A 13747-nucleotide genomic window follows, 5' to 3' on the forward strand; every position below is an offset into this window, starting at 1 on the left:
GTTTCATAAACAAGTGTTCTTGCTACAAATATTCCAGCAACAGGCTGCCTAGTGTCCCCAATCTACCGAAATCCAGGACAAGTGTTCCTGCCAATCTCCAGCCATCCATCTGTCCGGCAGATCCACAAATCATCATGGAAGTTAAAGAGCTGCTGGTGGTCGCAGCAGGGTGACCTGGATCCTCCCTGTCACCCATCAAAGCCCCCTGGCCCTCAAGTCCCACAACAACAGTTCCTCTTTTTGTCATCAGGCCCAGGTGATGAGCTCAAAGAATGCCCCAGAGGGAGCCAGGAATGTCTTTGTCTGGCTTGGCAAGTGGCTTGCCTGCCCTACACTGGTCAGGATGTGGGAGTGGAGAACTATTTTTGTTTCCTTCTGGAAGTGACCACAGTGACCAGGGCCAGCCACAAATCTGTTAACTGCCCTGAGGGAGATTTGCCTCCCTTCAAAGGACAGTAGGAGGAAAGCTTGTTTGGGAAGCCAAAGTGTCTCCAGGTGCCACATTCTACCCCTGGGCCACAAAATGAAACCAGGGGGGCCTATCTGGATGAGAATGAGACTCTTCACTAGATTTTCAGACACCCCCCCCAAGCCTCTGCTGTTACCAAACCAAACTTGGGTCCACTTGCCTATGCAGTAAAGCCAATCTCCTGACCGGGTTGTGGCGAAGGACGGTGCGGTGTTTATTGCAGGCACCAAGCAAGGAGTTCAGGGCGGCTAATGCTTAAAAGACCCCAACTCCCCAAAGACTTTCAGGGAAGGGTTTTTAAAGACAGGGTGAGGGAGGGGTTTGGGGGGTACGTGATCAGTTCATGAACAGTCTTCTGATTGGTTGATGGTGAGGTAATCAGGGGTCAACATCATCAACTTTCTGGTTCCAACCCATCTGGGGTCTCCCTGCTTGTGGTCAGCTTACAGTTAACTTCTTCCACCTGGTGAGGGTTTCAGTCTCTGCAAAACAGCTCAAAGGACGTGGCTCAGGATATTATCTCTAGCCCTTGAGGAGGAACTAAAGGTCCTTGACTTTGTTTAATGGCTAAACTATTTTTATTTTTGCCTTCCTTGCTTGTTCTCCTTTCTTTCTTCATTTTCTCAACTTCTCTGATTAAATGTACGCTTTGGAACTCAGGGAAGCGTAGGAGGCTACAGTTTTTGAGGCAGGCAGAGGACATGGGTGAGGAAGGCTGTTCTGGGAAGGTTCCATAGGGTCCTGCTTGGATACACTGCCACCATGGCTATCGGTGACTGACTTTCCCACTGGTGCTTCACTTATTCAATCAGTCAGTGATGTGTGCCTGGCCCATTGTGTGCCAGGCACTGTGCTGACAGAGAGGAGAGGGGTCTGTGGAAGGATTCCAGTTCCACACCCTCCAGTTTCACTTCCCGGGTCATGAGGAGGTGGGAGGGGGAAGGGAGATTGCTACTGTCTTTGGCCCCGGAAAAATGCTTCCACTCCCATGTGAAACGCTTTCCCTCAGTGAGCTTCTGCAGAGGTGGAACAGGTTGAAACCTTCTAAAGAGTTTCTGTTAAATTCTAAGAGTACAGAGAGGGAGAGGGGAGGATGAATGGAACTATGGTTTATTCAACTGCTATTTGTTCAACAAATATTTAATGAGCCAGTATTATGTGCCAAGTAGTGTGCCAGCAATGAGAAAACAGGTGGAAAAGGGCTATCCCCTGACCTCAGGGGATTTGATAAGCTCAGATGCTGAATTCGTGGTCCACTGGTTCCCAGGGAGTAGCACCCCACCACCTACCCGACCCCTTCCTTCCTTCCACTGCCAGTCATTTTATTAAAAAATGAAAGCCTGAGGTAATTTGCTCTCCCATGTCAGCTAGGAGGACTTAAACTCGCACAGGCTAAAAGTTCACACTAACAGGCAGGATTAATTAGTAGTTGTCATGGAAATGGAATATCATTAATTATACAATTTGAAACTGTTCAAGTCCACTTGCACCAAAATTACATCCTGAAACTACAGCATCACAAAGCCTTCACACACTCTTGACTCATATTTGAGTCATGTACAACACTTAAGTATTAAATATTATTTGCAAAACAACCAGTATTGTCCATTTATGTGCGATGGGGTAGGAGAGTTGGTGCTCCACACACAGAAGGATGTCTGAGCATGTGGCCCATTATTCACACCTAACACACATCAGTACATCTGTTTTGAAATGCCGTTGCATCCAGACTGTTGTCTAGTGAATAAAGCCTCCTATGGGCCCCATAAAGTGTGCAAGGTGCCTGCATTAGTCGTTTACTGTTGCATGACAAATCACCCCAAAATGTAACAGCTTGAAACAGCAATAATCATTTCACATTTCTCACAGTTTCTGTGCGTCAGGAATTTGGGAACAGCTCAGCTGGAGGCTCCGGCTCAGGGTCTCTCCTGAAGTTGCCGTCCAAGTGTCAGCTGGAGCTGTACCTGAAGGCTTGACTGGGACTGGAGGATCCTCATCCAAAGTGGCTCACTCTTATGATGGTGAGTTGATGCTAGCTCTTGGCCAGGGGCCTTTTCCCTCCATGTGGGCCTCTCTGTGGGGCATCCTGAGTGTCTTTAAGATATAGCAGCTGGGACTTCCCTGTTGGCGCAGTGGTTGAGAGTCTGCCTGCCGATGCAGGGGACATGGGTTCGTGCCCCGGTCCGGGAAGATCCCACATGCCGCGGAGCGGCTGGGCCCGTGAGCCATGGCCGCTGAGCCTGCGCGTCCGGAGCCTGTTGCTCCGCAATGGGAGAGGCCACAACAGTGAGAGGCCCGCGTACCGCAAAAAAAAAAAAAAAAAGATAAAGCAGCTGGCTTCATCCAGAGCGAGCAATATAAGAGACCAGGGCTGAAGTGGTAGTGCCTATCCTTGGTCCTAATTGTCATTTGTACGATATATCTTAGTCACACAGGCAGCCCCGACTCAGTGTGGGAAGGGCTCATACAAAGGCTTGAATACCAGGAGATGTAGATCCTCGGGGGCCATGTTGGATGCTGGCTACCACCAGTGTTGATCATTGCAAATGCTTCCTCTGCTCTCCAGCGTAGTCAGGCAGCAGGATATTCCCATCCATCAAATCTCTGCATATTTGAGTGAAGCTATGTGTAAATTGATGGATTTCAGAGCATTCTGTAATAATAAAATAGATAATACCAAAACAGCAGTGAATACTATTTGGACTGTTTTCGGACATTCAGAGGTCTCTTGATTCCAGAATCTACAGATAATCACTGTTAACATTTCAGCATATGTCCTTCCAGGTCTTTTCCATGTCCTTTCCAGTGGTTCTTCTCCTAACAGCATTTAAAGGTGTTTATGTCTGTCCCATCCTAACACCACCTTTCCTTATCCTCTGTTTCCCTTCAGCTGTTACCTTATATCTCTTATCACCTCCACAGTCTAGCTTCTTAAACAGCTTGGCTAAACTTCTCACCTCCCGATCGCTCCTCACACCACTTAAACTGGCTTCAGTCCCCACTATTCCATGGGAGTTGTCCCTACCACAGTCACCCATGACCTTCTCATTGCCAAATCCAGTGGACACTAAGTCCCTTTCTTTTCTGACCTCTTAGCGCCATCTGATGCTGTTGACCACAAATCTCCCTTCCCTGGTTTTTCTCTTACTTCCCTGACTGCTCCTTATCCGTCTCCACTCTGGGCATTCTTCTATCCACCCCTTAAATGTTGGGGTTCATTACTTCTATCCACCCCGTAAATGTTGGGGTTCCTCAAGCCTCTGTCCTAGACCACTTCTCACTCTACACGTGTTGCCAGGGCAACCCCGTCCATCTCCGCACCTTCATTTACCAGCTATAAGCCAGTGCTTTTTAAATCTACGTCTCTAGCTCAGACGTCTCTCCTGAGCTTCAGACCTATATAACCAACTGTGTGATGAGTATCTTTGGTCACGTCTCAAGCTCAATGTGTTGAAAACTGAATTTATCATTTCCACCGGCTCCGCCAGTGTCCTCCCATCTCAGTAAATAGCACCTTTATCCACTCAGTTGCCCAAGCCAGAAACACAGGCATTAATTATCCCTGACACCACTCTCTCCATCTCTCACATTCATCAGTCACCATGTCCTAGGGATTCTACCTCCAATATATCTCTAAAATCCGTTCACTTTTCTCCATCCCTTACTGTCAGCTCTCAGCAGCTCTTAACTGGTCGTCCTATCTCCAGTCTTGCCTCATCATTTACTTAACCACTCTTCTATCATGGGATGTTTAGGTTTCTTGTACATGATTATACTTAAGAAAATTTTTTTTTGGTTACCTGAGCTCTTTGTTAGATTGGGTTTTGATTTCATGATGTTAATATATTTGCCTCTAAGGTATGCCTTACAAATAAAGAATCAGGAATAAACATCTGATCCCCTTCTCTCCAGACCAAATCTCTCTCCAAAGTCCTGTGTGGTCTAGATTCCAGGGGAATGGATTTCACTATGTTCCCAGGAGTGGACACACTATTCCTCAGCCTGACAAAGCCCTCTGTAACCCAGGCTGGCCGCATCTAGCCAGCCCTGTTCCCAGCCACACACTCTTCCATTCTCTTATGCATCTGGTTGTTCCTTCATCAAGTATTTATCTAGTACACATAAGGCACTGTGCTAAGAAATATCCTCACTGTAACAGGTCTGTATCCTCATGGCATGCTCCACCCCACCTCCAAACTACATTTGATTTCTGATTCTGGACCTTTGCTCACCACCACCCCACTCCGTGGAATGTCCTCTTTCATCCCCTTCCCAATAGCCTCGTCTTTCCCATCCTTTGATGTAAGCCTACCTTCACTGACCATCCCAGACCACAGTGATCCCTATACCTTTCTTATCTCTTCTCTCATTTCAAAACGTAATCAATGTATCTTGCATTGCTATTTTATTATTTCTCATATCAATAGTTCTAACTGTAGCTGTATCAGTACTGTCTCCCCATCTGGATTTAGACCCCTGGAGAATCAGAATCATACTTTTTTTTCCTTTCTAAGGAATTAGTTAAGTAGGAAATTCCTTATTAGTAGCTGATTAATTAACTAGTTAATTATTTTACTTCTCTGAGCCTCGAGGTCTTCATATCTAGTACTAGATAATAATTCCAACAATTTAGGGTGGTTGTGAGAATTAAAGATGGCAACAGATGAGAAAAAATATCCTATTGTGCCTGGCACACAGAAGGTGCCCAATAAATGTTAGTTCTCATCCCTGTAATGTCTAATCCTGGGCTGCAAACACAGTAACTAAAAGTACTTACTTGCAAAATGAATGAATGAATGAATCGGTAAATGAATGACAAAAGGCTGAAGGAATGAAATAATGCATTCCCTGTCAGAGAAAGAGACGGACTTTCCTTGGCTGGTATGGGAGCGTATTCTGCCAGAGGAGAGACTGTAGATAGATTTCCTGCTCGGCTCCAAGATCATGAAATGTTGATTAATGGGAAATCAGGTTTGATTTGGGTATTTCTGCTGCAGCCAGCTAATTTTTGTAAGTTTGACTGAATTTGTGATCTGTCAGAATTCCCAGAAGAAAGTAGCAGGCACATGTTTCTTATAAACTGAAAAGAAATTCTTGTGTAAATTAATTTTCACTGGCATAGATCTGGCTCCGGGTACCGTAAGAAATGAGAATATGTTGGTTTTAGAGCCCAAGCTATAAATAGTTATCTCCTCACTGTCACTGGTGTTTGTAGAAACTCCTTTTTCACTAATGGTCATTCCATTTGTTTTGAAAAAGATATCAAATGGTCCAAAAAGTCTTGAAGGTCATGACATAAAAGGCCTTTGGGGAGGAGGACACTAGGAAGAGGGGGTGTCATCTCCAGATGCTAACCATTTGGTTTTCTAGCTTCACATGTTGAGTTCATGGTATTAATTTTGCGTTCTTCATGGAGGGAATGACTTTGTGGTCAGCTGCAGTCAGCAGTGACAATTAACCCCTGTCCTCCTATCTTCACCACAGGAGGTGACAGAGGTGACAGAGATTTCTCCATTATTCCCCTGATCCCCTTCTTCATTCCCTGCTCCCCTCTCCTCCCCATTCCTAACAGACCTCCCCATCACCCCACACCATATCTTCCCAACTACATGGAATGTTCTCGAAGAAGGGGGATCATGATTAAGGACTGCAGTCTTGGCACATTGACCCTCCATGCATGCATGAACAAATTGGAGAAATTTATTTTGTGTGGCCACAAAATGGCAAATCTGGAAGGGACATCACAGATCACCTAGTTCAGGGACTCCTCAGCAGGGTCCATGGAATTCTAAGGGATCTGTGGATAGAATTCAATGAGTGCACACAAAAGGTTTAAATCTTTATTTTCATTACTAACTGAAATTTAGCATTTTCTTGAATTACAAATAAAGGTAACACCCCACAATAGTGTTGGCACTATCTGTGACTTTTTCACCAAAGAAGTCGTACTTATTTTTTATATCTCATTATAGATATTGCAAAAATCTCAAAATAATCTTTTATTTTCAACATTACTTCAAAATTACAGCAAAATGATAACATTATAAGTAAAAAATTACTTGCCACCAGATCTCATTTGATGCATTAGTAAAGAAGCATATCTATTATTATGTCAAGTATTTATTCTTTATTTCGATTATATTGAAAGTTATATCAACATAATTGGTTTCTTCTGTAATCCTTGGTATTTTGTCTCATGCATTTAACAACATTCTACTGAGAGGGGAATCCATAGATTTCATTTGACTGCCAAAGGGGCCACAGGACAGAAAAGGTTAAGAACTCAGATCTAGTCCCTGGAAGCACAAAATTTGTCTCACACCATATTCCAGGATCTCTGAGAAAGATAATGAAGACACATCAGGATGCAGAGGGAAAGAATACTGTGATCGATTAGCAGTGTCTGTCAGGGGCACAATATGAAGAAAGTGGTAGAATGGAATTGCATACTTTCCAATCTAGGCCAGTGCTGCAAATACAACTTTGTGCAACGATGGAAATATTTTATCTGCACTGTCCAATATGGTGGCCACTAGCCTCATATGACTTTTGAACACTTGAAATGTGGCTGGTGCAACTGAAAATTTAAATTTTTAGTTCTATTTAATTTTAGTTAATTTACATTTAAATACCACCTGTGACTAGTGGCCACTGCACTGGACCACACAACTCTAAACTAATCCCACCAACACCTACCTTAGTCACCTCCCACTCCACCCCACCCCCTCTCATGGAGGAGGAACCTCTACCCAGAGAGAGATGGCCTTTGCCAAAGGTCATTGGACCCATTGGTGACAAACCCACATCTCTCTACCTCCCAGTTTGGAGTTTTCTCACTTATACAGCATTTCTAAACTATCATTTAGCAGGATGTTCATTCCCTGAATAATGCCCAGTGTGCCATGAGAGAAGAAGTTATTCAAAGTTATGTAAGTCCTTTTGGTAAAACAAGATAAGGCACTATCTCTTCATTGCCCTGAGGTCTGATTTAATGATTTCCTTTTTGTTTATGTCAGTTTGAAGGGCAAAGGGTGGAAATAGGCATTATTTTGCTTTTTTGGTCTGCTAATTTGCTTTAAGAAAATGTTCACAGATATTCTGCATAAAAGTATACTGTTTGCTGTTTTGCAATCTCCAAACACTTCAGTAACCTGCTGTAAGCCAGACTGTTTCTGAGGATGATTCACGCCCCGGAGCAGGTCCCCATCTTGAAGATTCAGGGTTAAAGAACACAGACTGTACCGTGCCCACTCTGTTTGCAGGAGGGGCCTGTGTTGATGAAGAATTGGTGGTGAGGAGGCCTGAGGCGGGGATGCATTCTGATGAGGTCATGGGGAGGGAATGCCTTCCTCTGCAGAGGTGGGAGCCTGGGACAGCTGCCAGGAGTGTGGTCTGGGAAGCACAGCCCTGGGACAGAGGAACAAGAATCATGCATTTGCCCTACTCATTAGAAATCTTTGGGGGCCTCAACAAGCTGCTTCATAGTTTCACCCTCCTGCAAGCTCAAGCCTCAAGAAACAAAACAAAAGAAAGACAAAAACAAAACAAAACAAAACAATGGCCTTTTCTCCTGTCTTGGCTAAGAGAGGGCTTTAACCTTGAGTTAACTTTGCGGATCTGACCGCAGCTAAGGCCTGCCACAACTCAAAGCATTCATAGACAGCAAAACTGGCCAACACACTGATTATAATGTTTTCTAAAGTTTCAGTGGTATATAAACAATTTTCAGAGACTTCTTGCTGTGAACCAGCAGGCCCTCCTCCAGACATGCTGAATCAGAATTTTTGACGATGTGTCCTAGGTATCTAGGTCTTAAACAAAGCTCCCAACTGATTCTGATGTACGGTTAGATTTTAGGACTGCTGGCCTAAAAGATGACATCCATACCCTTAATCCTGGCATCCAAGGCCTCTGGGAGCTGGCCCTGCTCTATACAGGTGGAGCATCATAGTGGGAAACATACAAATTGTGTAGTAATTGTCAACTGAAAAAAAACACACACACATAAAAAGCTGAGAGTTCTGTTTTATTTGGAGACCTTACCGAGGACTACAGCCTGGGAATCAGCCTCTCAGATAGCTCTGAGAAACTGTTCCAAAGAGGTAAGGGAGGAACCAGGATACGTAGGAGTTTTTGATGTAGTTGAAGAGCCAAACATTACTTCTAATGACAAAAACAAATATCTCAAGTTAATGATTTTAATGCTTTTCTATGTGTGGGAAGATACAAGAGTCTGGGCTCACTGAAATTATTCCTTTGATAAGCATCCTAACTATCTAGGGCCAGTATCCTGTTTTTCTCCATCCTGAATTCCCTTCAGGGTGCACCATCAGGGCTGGTTGCAGTGGCAGGTGGTGGGACACTTCCCTTGTTTACCGGAATGGCAGGCAACGTTTTTGTCCACATAATGATATAAGTAACAACAGCTACCATTCATTGGGTGCCTGCCAGGTGCCAGGTATAGGACTAAGAGCTGTAAGTGAATCACCATTTAATCTGCACGTTGGCTCTATTGTTACCATTTTACAGATAATACTCTGAGGTTTAGAGTGGTTAAATAATTTGCGCAGGGACACACAGTCAGGAAGTGAAGAAATGGAACTCATCCTGAGGTCTATCAAATTCCAAAGTCCATGCACTTAACCTAGGGTGAGCAACTATCCCAGTTTGCCTGGGACTGAAGGGCTCCATTACACATGGCACCTTCTGTGCTAAAACCAGGACGGTCCTGGGCACACCAAGACAAGCTGGTCACCCTGTCTCAACTTGGAGATTTCTGCCTGAGATCAGCTCCACCATTTGTGACCAAATTACATCAGGCAAACCTGCCCACCCTTGGGTCTCCCAGGTTCCTCGTCTGAAAACAGGAACTGTCACATCTGTCCCAGAAGGTGGCTGTGAGCATTAGATGAGATAGTGCCTGTAACAACATCCACTGAAGGAAGAGGTGAGCTTCCCCGCAGGCCCACCTGGTGGAGCCCTGCGTTGTGTTGCTCAGTATGTGTTTATTTGAAATCTGGAAAACTCTCAGCCATGATCTCCTCAAATAATTCTTTTCCATTTCCTCCGTTCTCATCTTCTGAAACTCCTATCCAGTTGTATATATATTAGCGTTTCTCAGTTAAGCCTACACATCTCAGACATTCTCTTTCCCATTTTAAGAATGTTTTGTGGGGACTTCCCTGGTGGCACAGTGGTTAAGAATCCACCTTCCAATGCAGGGGACACGGGTACAATCCCTGGTCCGGGAAGATCCTTCCTGCCACAGAGCAACTAAGTCTGTGCACCACAACTACTGAGCCTGTGCTCTAGAGCCCACGAGCCACAACTACTGAAGCCTGCGTGCCACAACTACTGAGCCCATGTGCCACAACTACTGGAGCCCACACACCTAGAGCCCGTGCTCCGCAACAAGAGAAGCCACCGCAATGAGAAGCCTGGGCACCGCAACAAAGAGTAGCCCCTGCTCGCCGCAACTAGAGAAAGCCCACACAGAGCAACAAAGACCCAATGCAGCCAAAAATAAATAAATAGAATAAACAAATTTATTTAAAAAATAAAATCTTAATAAAAAACTATATTTCGTGACACTCTGGGAGAGGTCCTCGGTGCTCTCTTCTGTCTTAGTCTTTCTTCAACTGTACCCAACTAAACCTGACAGTAGTTATTGAGTTTATCAATAACTACATTTTCATTAGCAGAATTTGTAGCTGGTTTTTCTTCATACCCAGCTGGTCTTGCCTCCTGTCTGCCTGCTTTTTGTTTTACAAATGTCTTGGGTTTTCAACTTTCTTTCTCCTTATGTCCCTTTGAAACACTTGTTTGCTGATTTTGGTGACCGTCTTTCCTGGCATACCCTTGCCTCCTGGTTTGGAATTGAGGTTTGCAGGTGGCTCTGGAGTTGGAGCTTGCTGTGTTTCACTGTGCGTTCTTCCTCCCTCTCTGTTCCCCCCTCTCTGTCGCCGTGGTGTTGCCTCCTTTCTGACCCAGTGGCCCCAGTTAACGACCAAGTCTACTACTGATGATTCTGGCTTCTCTCGGGGGCAGAGACTCTGGCAAGGTGCTGGCATTGCCCTTGACCTGCCCACCTGGCCAGGTCTGCTTCCTTCTCCCTCCCTTGGACGGCAGCTTGTGGCCGGTGGCCGCCCAGGCCATGGCCATTGCTTCCCTTCAGTCTCATTTCACAGGTAGGGGGGTGCTCTCTGGTCCCACATAGGGGGCCTGGCTTTGTCCCTACCTGACTTGGGGTGCTTTTACTCCCCATTATGTCAAAAGGAGCCAAAATGGCCAGTTTTCCTCTTCTGCTCTCAGACCCAGAGCCCCATGCCCCAGCCTCACCTACCCCCACTCACAGGTTTGTGTCCTGTGCTGTTTTTTTTTTTCCTTATTGAAGTATAGTTGATTTACAATGTTGTGGTGTACTTTCAAGTGTACGGCAAATTGATTCAGATAGATAGATAGATAGATAGATTCCTTTTCAGATGCTTTTCCATTATAGGTTATTACAAGATACTGAATGTAGTTCCCTGTGCTTTAACAGTAGGTCCCTGTGGGTTACCTATTTTATATATAGTAGTGTGTATACATGTGTCCTGTGCTGTTCATTGAACACTGGGATGTTTTACATCTACGTGTTCCCGTGCCTTTTTGGTTTTCTCTTATTTCTAGTCTGTCTTTACTCAGCATTTGAGAACAGAAGATCCTGAAAGGATCGTCCTACAAAGCCGTCTTGACTTAGGTATTTCCCTGAAATTGTGTTTCAAAAGAAAATTAAAATCAAGGAAGATTCAAAGTTCTCATGAATGTTTCCTTTGGTACTTAAAATAATAGTCGCAGGCAACCAAGAGAAAGGAACAAGAAGCCACACTGTGATGACAGCATCTTAATGTGATTTTTCCCAGACCAAAGGCACACGGGGTGGACAAGGAAAGAGCCCGATGCTGGGGCCTCATCTAAGCATCTACGTTAACTCAGTGCATGATCTTGGCTGCCAGTTATTGAGCTCCTCCTCTCTCACTGTTAGACTGAGACCTCCCCCACTGATTCTGAAAGCCTGTGGTTCTCTAACCAAAGGGCAGCATAGCCCAGTGTCCTGTGATCCAGAAGCAGTGTCCCAAGTGTTCCCTTCTTACCTACTCCCACCCTCAAATGACTGCCTGGCCACCACCTCCAGGGCTGCCATTCCAGAAATTACAGCACTTAACAAAGTCTGTTTGGGGTCACAGAGAGAAATTTTGCTCAAATGCTACTTAGGCTTTTCATTTTTCTTCTTCCTTTCCCTCTGACCCAAATTTGAATTCCTAACTAACGTTACAGAAAGTCCCAGTTGGGAGGTAAAGGGGAATAGGGGTGACTGTCTCTATTCCACAGAGGGAGACGTTGCAGCCAGCAAAGTTTCAGGAACTTGCACGAGGTCACCCAGCAAGTGGATAAGGCAGGACTTTTGAAGGCAGGTCCATCTGCTTCCATAGCTGTCCTGCCTCAGCATAGCGTGCCATTCCCGGGCAGATGGAGGGTGGTCCTCTGAGCAGCTGCCATAGTAACAAGGGTCTCTATAGTATCTCTCCACCCCCATTGATGGCTCTCAGAGCAATTCCTCAGTCAGAAAGTTGCAGGTGACCACGGGTACTTACCAGCAACTCTAGCACCCACCCAGGTTTAGGGCCAACTTTTCTACAAATATCCCACCAAATCTTTTCAATTGGGGCCTTTATTGAAATCCCGGGGCACAGTTTTTGCAGATCAAGTCAAGATCTCTTTCTCCACTCGCCATCACTTAACTCTCAGGGCACTGTTACAACCTCAGAGCAAAGCTCCTCTGCCAAGACAAATAGGTCTCTACTTTCTGTTGTTTTCTTGACTTCATAATTCTTGGCTTCGGGCAAAACTGCGAAGCTGGCAGCTTTCATCCCCACCACCCCTGCTGGCTCTGCTCTGCACCCTTTCCTCCCTTCAGAGGCCCTGTCACCCTCACCCCTGCTCCTCAGTCCCACCCCCTCCTCACTCAAAGCTGCTCACACCAGAAAGACAGAGATTTGGGCATGGCAGCAAAAAGGGGACTCTGTCCCAGGGGATTTCCATATTGAAGAGAGTGCATTCTTTAAGCATGCACCTGTCCACCTGTGCGCACATGCACACACACACACACACACACACACACACACACACACACACACCACACAAGGTTTATTGTTTTATGATTAGATAATTGACACATGTACATCACAAAATTTGAAAAGTACAAAAAATATAAAGAAGAAAGTCAAAACCTGTAATCCAATCACCCAGACAAACCTCCATTAACTCTTTATTCCCTTCCAGTTCTTTGTCTTAATGTGTATGTGTATATGCATGCATGGATATATCATACATATATACATTCTAGGGCCTGTTTCAACGCTATCTTGTTTCATTGCTGTGACTGCCAGTTCTCCCTCAGTACCACAGTGCTGACATTATTATTGTTTTATGATCAACTTTAATCCCTGATGGCTCGAATTCTCCATCATCACTTTTTTAAAACATTTTAAAAATTACTCTTAACTCTTTCTTTTTCCTGGTGAATTTTACATTTATTTATTTATTTATTTTTGGTTGCATTAGGTCTTTGTTGCTGCACGCGGGCTTCTACTCTTTGTTGCTGCACACGGGCTTTTCTCTAGTTGCGGCGAGCGGGGGCTACTCTTCGTTGCGGTGTGCGGGCTTCTCATTGGGGGGCTTCTCTTGTTGCGGAGCACGGGCTCTAAGCACGCGTGCTTCAGTAGTTGTGGCACAGAAGCTTGGTTGTTGTGACTCGTGGGCTCTAGAGCGCAGGCTCAGTAGTTGTGATGCACGGACCTAGTTGTTCGGCGGCATGTGGGATCTTCCCGGACCAGGGCTCGAACCCATGTCCCCTGCATTGACAGGTGGATTCTTAACCACAGTACCACCAGGGAAGTCCCCTGGTGAATTTTAGATTCATTGTGATAAATAAGCCATTGCTTGTTGGGTTGCAAGTTTATTGCACTTATAAATTAATTGGGTAAAATTGGCATTTTTACAACATTCGAATTTTCCGTCCAGAAATATTGTATGTCAGACCTAGATCTTCTTTAATATGTTACAGTAAAGTGAAAAGATTTCCTTCAGATGGGTCCTACATGTTCTTTTTGAGGTTTCTTAATATTTTTAATTTTTTGTTGGAAATTGGGATCTTTCTTCTTTACATGCTTCTGATTTGAATTATTGACTTGGAAAACTTATCCTGCATCTAACCCTTACTCTTTAAATAATTCTAAT

The 13747-nt window shown here is 44.8% G+C and overlaps 1 long non-coding RNA gene across 1 annotated transcript in view; it reads left to right on the forward strand.

The window, feature by feature from the left end:
- Positions 1 to 13747, forward strand: part of LOC109552710 (uncharacterized) — a 122228-nt gene that overhangs the window by 87350 nt on the left and 21131 nt on the right. The window contains exon 5 of the long non-coding RNA XR_002179626.3: positions 2339 to 2490. This is a non-coding gene — a long non-coding RNA (uncharacterized lncRNA). The remainder of the gene's footprint in view (positions 1 to 2338; positions 2491 to 13747) is intronic.

This window comes from Tursiops truncatus, chromosome 2 (genome assembly GCF_011762595.2).
Source record: "Tursiops truncatus isolate mTurTru1 chromosome 2, mTurTru1.mat.Y, whole genome shotgun sequence".
Taxonomy (NCBI): Eukaryota; Metazoa; Chordata; class Mammalia; order Artiodactyla; family Delphinidae; genus Tursiops; species Tursiops truncatus.